Consider the following 14,705-nt stretch of genomic DNA (forward strand, 5'->3'; position numbering starts at 1 on the left):
GCAGATTGTTCTGGCCGGATTTGCTTTTCAAAGCCTCGGAAGTTCGCTGGGGTTGTTATGTTTAACTGCCCCCCATGCACACTGAATTGTTTCTGGCCAGCTGAAAACCTTCTGCTACATAAAGTAATCTTCTGCTAGGGAAGCTTTTGCTGGGCGAAGCATGGCTCGTTGGTAAAATCAAGCCAATGGGATTGTAGCTATTGATTTTTTCCTACTTCTACCACTATTTGAGTGCCTAGAAAACATTCCTGTAGCAAATGATAGTCACTTTGGGGCAGCCTTGTAATTGTGGGAGCTCAGCAGACACTTTCCCTGAATGCAGCCTAGTTGTCCCACCAGCAAATTTGTCAGAGATTGAAAGCAGCTGTTTAAAACCTGTGTACACACGCCACAAAACAGCCCAGCAGCCAGGCACCAGCCTGCCCTCTGTTAGAGGCTGTGCGGGTCACGAGCAGAAAAGCATTTCCTTCCCATGGCTTTTGGACAAGTGGTAGGAAGCACAACCAACCCATGATGACAACAAAATAATGTCCAAAAACCCCGCCGGCTACTGATGCTGTACCCTGGGTGTGGATTTCTCAGGAAACCCACCGTGTGCTGGGCCATCCGCAGCACCCCTGGCTCCTCCTCTGCCAGGATCAGCCCCTTGCAGCATCTGCTGAGGCTCCGCGTCTGGAGCTAATTAGCTCCACGGCAAGCAGGCACTAGGAGACCCAATCAACATTATTTCATTTATAAACAGGAAGCAGCTATCCCCTTCTTTGCATATGGAGCTAATTTTAAAATACATTAACCCAGCCTGGGGAGGGAGGATGTGTGCTGCCTGGCTCTGGGTGTCAGCACAGGTTGGGCAGCGACCAGCCAAGTGCTCCGAGGGGGGTTACAAAGCAGAGGGTGCTTTCAGGGTGTCTGTTTCCACTCCCTAAAACCATCTCCGTATTGCTGTGCTGGTTTGGAGAGACCCTTTGGGTAAGAATTCCCAGGGTGAGGACCCCGGCTTTTCGGGGAAGTTGGGCAGTGAGGTTTGAGGGGGGTCAAAGGGGCTGTGCCTGTCCCTGCGCTGGTGCTGTCCTGCGGTGACCTCCAGCAGGGCACTGCTGTGGGAACCATCCATTGCTGTCCCCAGCAACTTGCCCTCCATCTCAGAGCTGTCACGGACCTCACTGGCTGCTGCAGCTCTCCAGCCCACGCCCTGATGGAGCCTGCCAAGCAGAAGGGACAGCAGGACGAGCCGGCCAGGGTTTGCCAGGACACATTACGGCTGCCCTGGAAGGGCAAAGATCCAGCTTGCCCTTGCCTGGTGCGCACCTTGGCACCATGGCTGATATTTCCTTCCATTTGGGATCTGCTGTCCGCTGTTCCCAGCCCCAAACCTGTCCTGCTGTGCGCTGAGCCCAGCTGCAGGAGGGATGGGGCTGTCAGCACCCCTGGCACTGCCTGGGCCAGGCGCCTGCTGGAGAAGGCTGGGGCTGCTCAGCCCCCGCTGGAAAACCAGCAAATCCCAGGCGATGGGGAAGGCGAGGTGCGCAGAGGAGGTGGCTGGGGGGTGGCTTTTTGCCTCCAAAAAGGAAGATCATTTATTGCTGCCACGCTGCAGCTCAGCTGGAAACACCTCGATGCCTGGCTTCCCGTACTCCTCACTTCCAGCAGAGAGAGAAACTGGCTTTGTCATGGTTTACGCACACAACCCTCAGATGTTGGGCTGCTTTGAGACACCTGAAGGCTATTCTGGTCTCAAGATGAGCTTTAGCAGGCTCCCGGACTGTCCTCCCTGCTGCTCCTGCTCTGCTTGCAGGGGCGGGCTGGGGGCGAGCGGCGACAGCGCCGGCAGCTTCCAAGGCCGGTGAGACAGGGGCTGGATCCCGGGCAGGGAAAGCGGGCAGCGGGCCGGGGATGAGATTAACATTCAGGAGCTCAGGCAGCAGACACAGAGCTCGGGTTATTCCTAACAGATAAACACCATCTGCACCCTTGGAGCAGGGCAGGTTGTGACGCCTGCTCCCGGGAACTGGCGATGCCCTTGAAATCTGCCCCCGGACGGGTGATGCTGGGCTGGTGGAAGCTGGGGGGAGCAGCACCAGAGGGCAGAGGGGATGGAGCTGAGAGACCCCTGCCCCTGGGAATGCTGTCACCGGTACGGGGGTGCTGGGCCATGCTGGGCTCTGGCTGCTCCCTCGGCACTGGTGTCGCAGGGGCTGCTCAAGCTTAGCTGGAAGGCTTTGGAAAAGGTGCCCCCAAAAAAGTAATTTTTGCATCCCACTTGAGATATTCTCTCAGCTTCACAAAGGGTTTATTCGGAGGGGAAAAAGAAGGAAGGATAAAAAAAAAAGAAGAAAAGGAAAAAAATACAGGAAACAGCGGACAGAGCAACTTTTTCCACCTCTTCCCCATTTATCACCCTGAAGAAGATTAAAGCTTGTGGATGCCTTAGCCTACATTCACATGCCAGGATCTTTTTTTTTTCTCTCTCTAACCTAGTTACTTGCCCATAAATGCAGCCTGCCCTGGAGGTGTTAGAGCCTCAGTGAGCAGCACCGCAGCCTGCTGAGTCCCAGCTCAGCCGTGGGGCTCCAGCAGCCTTGGGGCCGGGCTGGGACGGAGCCTTGTGCACGGAGGGGTGCAGGAATTAATGCCCGAGAGGGGTGGAATATTTCTTTAGAAAGTCTGAAGAAAAATGAAACGCAAAAATAATTTGCAGAATTGAGAAGGTACAGCTGGGGAGGAGAAAGACTGAGGAGCAGATGCAGGTGGTGTGACCCCGTGTCCCATGGCTGGCTGCGTCCACATCCTCTGCTGGTGTGGGACCATCACATCCCCAAATCTTCCCTCCTCCTCCTCCCTCTCTTCCTCCCAGGGCCCTGGCAGGACCAGGAGTCTCTCCCTGCTGCTTCCCTTGAACTGGAGGCTCGCAGGCAGGTGCTGGTTGTGGTCCGGGAGCAGGGCTTCCAGCCCCAGACAGCTCTATTCCTCACCTTAATTAAATTAGGGCTCTTTATAAAGTAATAACCAACTTTCTTCCCAGTCACTCATCATTTATTCATGCAGCGCTCATTATTTTTGAAATCCCTTTGCTCTCCCCCCCCCAAAAAAAGGTGCTCTTCTTTAAGTCTCAATTATCACCCAAACCCCAGATCCTGGCGAGTGTTTCATTCCTCGGAGCGAGGCCGTTTGAACTCTGCCATCGCCGCCTTCAGAGGCATCAGCATTGCACCGAGCCTGCTCCATCACCATTAGCATATGCAGTAATTTATACAGCGATTTTAATTGAATGCTCAGACCTCGGGGTCGCGTATGGAAATTAAACAATACGAGGAGCGGCTCCAGGAACTTTGGGGGCTGCGAGCGTGCACGCAGACACCCGCACGAGCGCGGGGACCTGGGGAGCAAAAGGAGGATGCTGATGGCGTGAGGAAGGAGCTGAGCAAGGTCCCTGCTGCCCACGATGGGGTGGAGGAGGCGGATCCACCCCAGCTGCAGTGGGGAAACTGAGGCAATCCCATCAGTGGCTGCTGTGTTTTGCTCTGCAGATCCCCGTCTCAGTTTGTTTTCCGTGGTTGGCACCGTTCTGGGAAACGTGAAAATAATAATAACCATTAAATGCTATAATATGCAGTGATCCAATGACTCATGGGTTAATTCTCACTCAAAACCAGACATTTATTCCCGGAATGTAAAACATTTTAACAATATTAGTAGTGAAAACGGAATGGGGGCTCTTTTGTCAGGATTGTTTTTTTTAAGTTCCATTAATTCTTTGTTCAATTGATGCATATTCAAAATGGTATAAGTGGGGCCCTCACTGTTTCAATTAGCATTAATGCACAATTATTTTTCTCCATATTTATGCTGCTCTTGCAGGGCATGGTTTTTGGTTGTTGTTGTCGTTGGGCTTTTTTAACATTTGCATGTTAATTCAGCGTTTAAAAGATCTTCTCCCCAAACTGCCCGCATGGTGATAAAGTAAAATGAGAGGGCGAGAGATTTGTGGCTAAAACACCAGAGGAAGAAAAGGCCGTCTATCAAAGCAGGAGATAAATCCTGGCTTTTACCAGACCGTAGGATATAATTGCATCTAAGGTGGAGATCTCACAGATCTGGTTCACCCTTGTTTGGCAGGACCCGGCACCAAACAACCCGGGGGTGCCAGGGGTTGGGGCGCGGAGCCAGCCAGCACCCAGCTCCTTGCCGTGCCCCCGTGCTCAGCCCAGACCTGCTGGTGGAGCAGCCCCGTGCACGCCAGAGGGGAGAGCTCGAGGTTTGGGCAACCCGAGATGAAATTGGGGCAGCTCTCCCTGCGCAGTGATTTTGCCTGGAGGAGCTGCTAAATTTCGCAGCGCTGGTCGTCACCTCCTGCCCACGCAGTGGGGCGAGCGTGAGAGGAGGCAGCAAGCTTTCCCCATCCCTCGTCATTAGAGATGCGCAAACCTCAATTTTTAAATGCTTCTTTTTTTAATCGAGTGGTGGTTTTTTTTTTTCCTTTTTAAAGTGCGTCTTTCTCCGTTGGCCTTCCGCAGCACCCAGTTTGAAGCTGTGCCCCCACACCGCTGGGATTCAGAGGAGGAAACGTCCCCCAGTGACCCAGACCCAGGCGTGCAGCCCTGGGGCACAGCCAGGATCCAGCACAGATCAAGGGGCTGGTGCAGGACCCAGCGTGGTTTGTGACGATGCTGCACGGGCTCGTGGTGCTGCTGAACGTCCTCCCATTCCTTTCCTAGCAGCTCTGCTTAGCAGCTGCTAAAGAAACCTTATTCCGAGGCTAGAGAACAGGCTCTTTTCCTCAGGGCTCCGGGGAGCCACGCAGGCAAACTGCTGATTCGTCTTCCCCGGCCTTTTGGCAGCGAGCTGGCTGGGAAGGAGCAGAGCTGAGCCCAGTCAGTGCCCCTGAGCGGTGCTTTAGAAGGGAAATGTTCCCAGCTCCCCCCGGTGAGGGCGGTGAGCCTGCTGCCCGCTCCCCTGGAGGGGTGGAAGGGTCCCCCTGCGGGGTGGGAGATGTCATTAGTGGGGCTGCAGCCACGAGTGAGCTGCTGCTGGCGTCCCAAAATCGTACGCTGCTCCTCGGCAGTGCGGCCAGGAGGACATGGAGGGTCTGGCTGTGACCCTGGGGACGTTACACCTGGGCAAATGACGGAGATGTTTCCATGGAAAGGGCCAAGTGGCTGCTGCAGGTCCTGGGAAGGCCTTGCCAGGCTCAGGGGATCTCCTGCCTCCAGGGGGCTGCTTTGTTCTGCATCACTGGCACCCCCCCGTCCCACCCTGAGTCCTGGGCTCACCTCTCCCCTTTGCTCCACCACCATTTTCCCCGGGATCCCTGCACCCATCTGCATGCTGCTGCTTAATGGTGGCTCCCAATACAGGAGCCAAAGTTGCTGTAGGATTCCCTGAGATGAGCCAAAAATAGAAAGCCAGAAAGCCCTCCCTTTCCCACCCGGCTCCATAAATCCCGTATTGGTGCTGAGCCCCTTGAGCCAAAAGCTGGAAAGCCCGACCTGAGCTCAGGGCAAGTGGCTGAAATAACGGCCCAGGGCACCCTGTGCACAGCTCCAGCTTGTGTCCTTCATCCCACGAGCATGCAGAAACTCAGAGGGCAGCAAATATCATTTCCAGGTCTCTTCTCGTGGCACAAAATGACAATTTTCTGGCAGGGGAGCAAGCAGGACAGTGGTGCAACTAATGCCTGCCCAAGCTAACCAGGGCTGCTCCAGCTCTGGGTTGTGGCCCCGGGTAAAAACAGGGCCAGGATCACCTCAGGAAGGAGGAGATCTGCTCAGATCCACTGCAGAAACACGAAGCCCTGGTTGCGCACGTGGCCGCAGGCCAAGTCCTTGCCTAGCATCAGGCAGGGTCCCTCTGTCCGACAAGTTGACGGAGGATTTAGGACTTAATTTCCCATTAAATACATACAAGCTAAAAAGGGCCGAGGGGATTTCTAATGCCAAAGAACATCTGCAATAGTGAGACGTGTAGTCAGGGACAAGGATATTTATAGATTCATTTATTTTGGCTCTTTTTAAGCATTTCAGAGGCATTCCTCTGTGCAATGCAAGTTGGTTTCTGTCAAAAGCAACAAGCTCAAGCAGTCAGGAGAGCAGGGCTGGGGGGTGGCACACACCGGGCACGCTGGGGACACCCAGATTGTGCTGGAGGGGCCATCGAGGTGCTGCACCCCTGCTAGGGTGCGGTGCTGGGACCTCAGGGACCCTCCTGGGGCAGGGGACAAGGGGAGCGGTAAGGGGCTGGCTGCAAGGCAGCTGGGTGATATTAAGCTCAGGGGATATTATTTAAAGTGCGGTGTGTGAGCCAGGGCTGAAAGGAGCCCCGAGACAGACCCCGGGGGTGTGAACCCAGAGGTTTTCATCCCAACCACCCAGCCCTGCAGTGTTTGCCCTCTAAGGCTGGTGTTCTCACCAGGGCACAAGTGATCCTGGGAGCCAGCGATGGTGGTACTGCCCTGGGCAAGCAGCAGGAGCTGCGGCTTTAGCACCGAAGAGCTTGAGGTTCAAGCCTCATCCTTAGCTCATCAAATTCTCTCATGCAGAAAACATTTAAATATTGGGACCCTGTTCTTGCAGGCTGCCAGGGAGGTGTGCGTTAGTGCTTCCCTTAGTCCCTAACCTGCCATTATGAGCCCCAGCAGCTCAGCATCATTTCCATGCACCTTGAATTGGAATTGGGAGCAAAACGCACCCAGGGCCGAGTGTGGGCAGCGCTGGGGACACTGTGCAAGGAGCATCCCAGGCACCGAGGAAGACACAGCTTAACTTGAAAGTAAGCAATAAAATAAGAATTTTAGGAATTAGCTGCCAATCTCTGATTAATGATTTAAAAATGCAGCACGTTCTCATGGTTCTGAACTTTGCCAAACGTCTCGCATTGCTCGGGACAGATCCTAACGGAAAGGTCTCACGTTCCTAATTTCATAGTTCAGTGTATTAGAAAATAGGAGGAGGAGGTGTAACGAGAAGGAAATGCTTTAAAGCACCTCACGGCTCTCCACGGCTGAGCACAGCTGGGTCCTGCATCCCAGCAGACATGGGAGTGTGAAGTACACGCAGAGACGTGTGCCACGGCTGCCTTTATTTTAGGATGCGCCGAGCATCGGTTGCAATATTTGTGGGGAAAGCCATATTTTCCTCGGCAGGAGGCAAGAACCCCCCCACTGGGCATCACTGTTACTGCAGGGGCCCAGTCTCAAAGCCCCCGGGCTGGCTGCAGGTCCCAGTGGCACACGCACGCTGCGCCAGCCCCGCACCACTGGTGCAACTGGGACCGATGGTGCCCGGCTGCCGCTGCCCGGCACTTTCTGGAGGCAGCCTGCCCCGCGTTGGCTGCGCAGGTAGGAGCGCCCTGCAGGCACAAACCTCCTCGGTGTCCATTTCTCCATCACTGAGCCCTGCCGTATGTGCCCGTTGTTCGTGTCTGAAGGGCCTTGAGGCTCTCAGGTCCTGGGCAGGCAATGTCAGGATGTTCTGGGCTACTTTTGTCAGATGAAGAGGTTGAGAAATAATGTTCCTCACCTGACCAAAGTCCACGGAAAATGCCACAGCTTTAGGAAACACCCATGCATTTTCTGCCTCACGCTCCGCGGTTTCTGACTCTGCACACCGCCCCTTTTGTAGATTTTCCTGACAAGCCATCTATTAAAAACGAGATACCCATTTCTCACAAGTTCAGTGCTGAGCGTGGTACCGCCGAAGGGGTTCGGCTCAGGCGGTCGTGGACCCCCAGCGAAGGGCAGCATGCCTCCGGGGCTGCCGATGCCCCCTGGTTTGGGCACCTCCACGTCGGTCGGCTGCGGGCTCCTGCCCGTTGCAACCACCGCTGCCATCACTTCTGAGATCAGAGGCGCTGGGACAGCCCCGTCCCCATCCCCCAGCCTGGGGACACTTGGGGTCCTCCGGCTCGAGGCGAGAGGCTGGGAGGAGGCAGGAGACCCCAGGGAGGATGCGAGCAAACCCCTCCGGGCGAAGGAAGGGAGAAGCTGCTCTGGCATCGCCCCCAGCCCCAGGGGGCAGCAGGCAGGGCGCTGCGCCCCTAAAAAAGCCCTGGGGCTCGGGGAGGCCGCCGGCGGAGGCCGGGCCTCGCCCTGAAGGCTGCGGAGCGGGGAGCGGGGGGCGGGGGGCGGGGGGCGGGGGGCGGGGGGCGGCTGCAACCTCGTCGGCGGAGCTCGGCCCCCCCCTAGCGTCGGCGTGGGGACGGGCAGGGCCGGGGCCGTCCTTCCCCGCCGCTCCCAGCCCCAAAGCAGCCCCCTCCCGGCTGCGGGGTGCGAGGCTTGGCTCTGCGTTTGGGAGCTGGGAGGGCAGGAGGGGAGCTGGGAGGGATGGGAGCCAGCGGGAGAGGAGATGCAAGCCGCGGGTACCCTGGGCATCCCCTCCCTCCCCCCGGCCAGGAAGCCCCCAGAAGCTCTGTGGGGCTGGGGGGCGAAGCTTCCAGCCTCCCCAGCCTCCCCCCTCCAGCCTCCACCTTCCAGCCTCCCCAAACTCCATCTTCCCCAGCCTCCCCAACCTCCAGGCTCCAGCCAGCCCAGCCTCCCCAACCTCCAGCCTTCAGCCTCCCCGGCCTCCAACTCCAGTCTCCAGCCACCCCAGCCTCCAGCCCCCAGCCTCCAACCTCCAGCCTCCCCGGCCTCCCCAGCCTCCAGCCCGGATCTGTGCAGCCTGCAGCAGGGTGCTGGGTACCTGCCCTAACCAAAACCCACCGGCCGGCCGTATCCTGCCAAAATGCCGGAGCAGACGTGAGCTGGCAGAGCGAATTCACACCGGCTCAGCGCGCGGCGTCGTGTAGCCACAGCGGGTTCTTTACCTGGCGCTGGGAGCCCTGAAGCTGGATTTACAGGGCCATGAAACCCCGTGCCTGCTCTCTAGAGATAGGGAAGAAGTTTATCCCAGGAGGAGCAGAGCGCCTTTCAATCCATCTCTATGGGACGATGGGTTTTAATGGAAAGCATTATGCTGCTCCTGTCCCGTAATGCTATTGACACGGTCTCTTTAGATTTTGGCTTGCCTTACCTCCACCAGCACGCAGCAGAGCAGACACAGGCACTACAAGCAGTCTGCACCACTGTTTATGTACATGCAAATCCCCTCACGTTGAGGCAAACCGAGAAAATCCATCTCCATCTTGATCCAAATCCCTAGAAAAAAAAAATGATCCTTCTACGTCCCGCTGTCCCCCAAGCACCTTTGTTTGCCTCTCGTGCATCTGAAATACGGACCTTGGGGCTGAGACATCCAAGATTTCATGCAATGGAGGCAGTAAAGAAAGAAAGAAACAGGGCAGAGGGCACGGAGTTAATGCAAAACATTATTGTTTCTCCTGGTAGGAAGGAAAAAATATTGACCTGAAATAAGCAAGAGAGCTACTGAGCTGGCCTGGGAAGAAAAACTGGCCGAGCAGTGGGCAGAGAGGCTCTGGTGTCTCCGAGAGGCTCTCTGCAACAGGAGTCCACCGAGCTGCAGGGACAGCTCAGCCCCCAGGGGATGCAGGACGGGGGGACGGGGTGGTGTAAAGGAGGAGAGGTGTCTGCCAGCTTGGGCTTCCCTAACACCTCATGTCTGTAATCCCAACCACCAAAACGAAACCTGTGCAGTGCCCCCCCGGGGACTCGTTGCACACACCCAGCCCAGCACAGCCAGGAGCGTAGCCGGGGATTGTGCCGTGCCCCCCCGGGGCACCCAGGTGCGGTTGCAACCATACGCAGAGAAGGCAGAAATGAGAAAATCAGATCTGAGTGAAACTCCGGGGAGAATCTAGGCCGCTCATGCAGAATTAATCCATCAGGAAAAACAAGGCTACGGCGTCCCTGTCTTTAATGAGGGAACCTACTGGAGCGGCCAACAAGCCGTGAGCTCCGCAGCAGCCAAAAAGGCTGGAGGTAGAGCCCAGCGCCGGCTGCTGCAGGAGAGGAACCATCTGCAGGAGGCCCTGGTGCCTGCATTGCTCAGCAGCCAGCAGGCTGGCAAGCACTGGGTGGGACGGGAGGGCTCCAGCTTCAAGATTTGGTTCTTCCCAGGGTGTTTCAAGGCTGCAATGGGTCCCGCTACTGCTGCATCTTGCTTTAACAACCGAGTGGGGAGCCCCAACAGAGAACAGGGGCAGGAGATTCAGTGGGCATCAGCAGGGGTCTCCATGCAAGGGGAAAGCTGCAGGTTTTTCACCCGAAGCAGAGGACACCATGTTTCTTGGTGCTTTCAGAGCTGCTGCTGCAGAGAGAGAAAGAAACGGGGAATTGCTGGCACTATTTGCAGCTTGAGCGGTTTTTCTCTCGCAAATCATAATTACCCTCATTAAATCCATCTCCACAGGAATGGAGACACAGGATTAATAATACACATGGAAAGATTCGAGTGCAGATTCAGGGCCTCGTAAACCCCTGACAATGGCAGGGCCTTGTTGTGAGAGAGAGGATTAGGGTTGTCAGCAGAGCGCAGAACAGCCTCTAAGAGGACTCCAACCGCCCCACGTCCTGCCATGAGAAAGAGCAGCAAAGCCGCTGCCTACGGACGGAGCTGCTCATTCTGCTTTCTAATCCCACCATTGTGCAGGAAAGCCTGGGGCAGTGGTGTGCCTTTTGTGAGGATCCGGGGGGAGGCACCTCTGCTGGGATGCCTCTCGGTCCCCAGCACCCACCCGTTCTTCCCCCAGGGCTGCCAGCCCGGGGCACCCCAAGTATAACTGCACCCTGTTCTTGCTGCACCCCTACTGCTGCACCTGCAGGAAAACTGCGCCCATCATTGCCTGCAAAGCACCTGCAGAGATTTCGGTGGACGTTTCCCAAACCCCAGCCAACAGGTCTCTAACAGCCTCCCGACACACTCCTAACAGGCAGTAATTCCATTTTTAAACTGCCATCAAAGCCTTTGGTTCAGACAGCAACTTGAGGTGAGGGTGGTAAATGCCAGAAGCCTTTGAGGCATCAAAAATCCGTGGCGCGAGCTGTTTGTGGCCACTGCTCGCAGTGTTGCGTGGTGGTGGCTGTTCCCCCAGCCAGCACCTGCTGACAGCTGCTGGGATCTGGCTGTGCTTGGGATGGGGACGTATTCTGGGTGGCACTGGGGGACTCACGCCCCACCACGACCCTGGGTGCACCCCAGCTCAGCCAGGTTTCTGCACGGAAAGCCCCCTGGTGGGTGCTCCCCCCCAGCTGAGCTCAGGGGGCAACACAGCTGCGCCCCACCACCTCCACGGGGAGCTGTTGCTGGGCAGGATGCAGGCAACACTTTTTGGGTTTGGTTTTAGAAATGAGTTTCTTTCAGAAAACATACCCGGGGAAATGAAAGCTGACATGACCTTGATAGAATTATTAAGGGTATTGATCGGGCTGGGAGCTCAGCGCTGCTAATTCCATCAATAAGAAATATGATATTGCAACAGTTGGGCCCGATGATTGATGGCTTGGCTACGGGCTTAACCCCTTGCGCCTCTACAGCATCTCTCTGGATACACCTTGGTGTGTCACAACGTGTCCTGGCAACACTCATGGATGGTGCACCACAAGGGGAGAGCCCAGCCCCGGCCCCACAGAGGGGGGTTAGGGCTAGGGTTAGGGTTAGGGTTACGGTTACGGTTAGGGTTAGGGCTAGGGCTAGGGCTACGGCTAGGGCTAGGGTTAAGGTTAGGGTTAGCTCTGTCATTAGGGTTAGCTCTGCCAGTAGTGTTAGCTCCTCCATTAGGGTTAGGGTTATGGTTAGCCTTAGGCTTAGTCTTAGGATAAGGGTTAGGGATAGGGTTAGGTTTCGGGTTATTTTTAGGGTTAGGTTTAGGGTTAGTGTTAGGTTTAGGGCTAGGTTTCGGGCAAGGTCTAGGGTTAGGGTTAGGGTTAAGGTTAGGTTTAATTTTAGGGTTAGGGTTAGGGTTAGGTTTAGCACTCTCATGAGGGTTAGCTCTGTCATTAGGTTTAGGGTTAATTTTAGGTTTAGGCTTAGGGTTAGGGTTAGTGGTAGGGTTAGGGTTAGGTTTTGGGTTATGTTTAGGTTTAGCACTCTCATGAGGGTTAGCTCTGTCATTAGGATTACTGTTAATTTTAGGGTTAGGCTTATGGTTAGGGTTAGTGGTAGGGTTAGGGTTACGGCTAGGTGTAGTTTTAGGGCTAGGGTTAGAGGCAGGGTCAGGGTTTTGGTTACTGTTAGCTCTGTCATTAAGGTTAGCTCCGCCTTTAGGGTTAGGGTTAGGATTAGGGTTAAGGTTAGGGTTAGTGTTAGGGCTAGGGCTAGGTTTAGGATTAGGGTTTGGTCTAGGGTTATGGATAGGTTTAGGGTTATGGATAGGTTTAGCGTTAGTGTTAGGTTTAGGGCTAGATTTAGGGTTAGCGTTAGGGTTAGGGTTAGGGCTAGAGCTAGGGTTAGAGTTAGAGCTACAGCTAGGGTTAGGGTTAGGGTTAAGGTCAGGGTTAAGGTTTTTGTTAGTGTTAGTGTTACGTTTAGGGTTAGTGTTAGGGTTAGGTCTAGTTTTATAGTTAGGGTTTAGGTTAGGCTTAGGGTAAGGGGTAGAGTTAGGATTAGGGTTAGGATTAGGGTTAGGGTTACCTCTGTAATTAGTGTTAGCTCAACCTTTAGGGCTAGGTTTAGGGTTAGGGTTAGTGTTAGGGTTAGGGTTAGAGCTAGGGTTAGGGTTATGGTTAGGTTTATGGTTATGGTTAGGTTTAGGGTTAGGGCTAGGGCTAGGGTTAAGGTCAGGGTTAAGTTTTTGGTTAGTGTTTGTGGTTCCTTTAGGGTTAATGTTAGGGTTAGGGCTAGTTTTATAGTTAGGGTTTAGGTTAGGGTTAGCGTTACAATTATGGCAAACGTTAGGGTTAGGGTTAAGTTTTGGATTAGGGTTAGGTTTTGGGTTAGGGTTAGGGTTAGGGTTAGCTCTGTCATTACGGTTAGCTCTGCCATTAGGGTTAGGGCTAGGGCTAGGGTTAGGGTTAGGTTAAGAGTTAGGTTTATGGTTAGGGTTAGGTCTAGTTTTATAGTTAGGGTTTAGGTTAGGGTTAGGGGAAGTGTTAGGGTTAGCTCTGTCACTAGGTTTAGCTCCGCCATTAGGGTTAGGGTTAGGGTTAGGGCTAGGGCTAGGATTAGGATTAGGGCTAGGGCTAGGGTTAGTGTTAGGGTTAGGGTTAAGGTTAGGGTTAGTGTTAGTGTTAGTGTTAGTTTTAGGTTTTGTATTAGGGTTTGGGCTAGTTTTAGGGTTAGGCCTAGGCCTAGGGCTAGGGTTAGGGCTAGGGTTAGGGTTAGGGATAGCATTAGGTTTAGGGTTAGGGTTAAGGTTAGGGTTACGTTTAGGGTTAGAGTTAGGGTTAGGGTTAGGATTAGGGCTAGCTCTGTCATTAGGGTTAGCTCTGTCATTAGGGTTAGCTCCGCCATTAGGGTTAGTGTTAGGGTTAGGGTTCGGGTTAGGGTTAGGTTTAGCTCCGCCGTTAGGGTTAGGGTAAGTTTTAGGGGGCCTCTCTGGTTGAAGTTTCAGTATCCTGAGTGCGGATCTGCACCCACCGACACCTCTTCTGCTGGACACCAGGCCCAGCAGCACTTACATGCCTCTTTTGCTGATTATAAGCTGGTGACAAGTGAGAATTTTTCCCTTTTAATGTAATATTCCCCTTTGTTGGTGCGATTCACATTTGTGCACACTGCATCGATTACTGGAGCAAAGCTGGCACATGGCCTTGAGTCCTGTGCCTGGGGACAGCCCTCTCGCCATCACACCATGGGGAGCTCTGGGGACAAAGCAGCTGGGCAGGGGCTGGCAGTGCCCCAGGGGCAGCGTTGGTCCCCCAGGGGCAGCCCCTCTGTGCTGAGACCCGCACGGGTGCCACGAGCCCAGGATTTGTGCACAGGAACAAAAACCGAGCGGTGCTTCCCCCAGCCCAGCCAAAATCGCCTCTCACCTGGAGGCACAACACAGCGCTGGTGGTGGAGATAAATGAGAAACGTGGAGCTGTAATTAACTCCTGCAAAGAGACATTTCGGTTTCATTCCAGGCTCCGATCCGGCAGGTGCCTGAGCATGACAGGCACCGGCGGAATTGCCCGGGACCTCATTTATTCCAGACGGGGAGTCGCAGCGCGTGTTTTGTTGTATCGATTCACTCGTGTTGAACACGACTCTATAAACAACAAATCTGCTGGGGATTTTCTCTCCTTTTCCTGCAAGACAGGAAAAAAAGAGTGGGAAAAGAGAAAGGAAGGGAAGGAGCAGGCGCCTCTCGGGCAGCACAGAAAAGGCATTTTCAGCAGGCCATAAAAATGGATCTGACACCAGGCTGCTTGCTGACGGGAGCAAGTTATTACGATAGAAATCATTGTTTAGGGGCAATACTCGCTCCTCTTGGGGAACTGGGGGCCAGAGCTGGGCTGGTGCTCAACAGGGCTGCTCCTCCTGGGAGCCAGGCCTCATCTTGCCCTGCCATCTGGGGCCGTTTCCCTTTTTTCTCTGCTTTCTTCCACTTCCACCTGCCCGTGTGCTCCCGAACGCGGGAAGTCAGAGCCTGCCCTGGGCTAGGCAGGGGGTCAGCAGACCCGTTCCCGGTGTTATTTCCCCCTTTTCCTTTGCCTGCCGTGGGGTTTCTGGCACGTGGAGCTTATTTATGTCATGCAACACATGCAGGGTGGTAAATCCGTGTAACACCAGTGCTGCAGGGAGAGGATGGGGAAAACACCAGCATCAAACAGCAGCTGGGGTGAACGAGGGGGAACAGTGGTTGTTCCCCACACCAGGCAGGCTGTGGGGCTT

Source organism: Anser anser (assembly GCF_964211835.1).
Source record: "Anser anser genome assembly, chromosome: 24".
NCBI lineage: Eukaryota > Metazoa > Chordata > Aves > Anseriformes > Anatidae > Anser > Anser anser.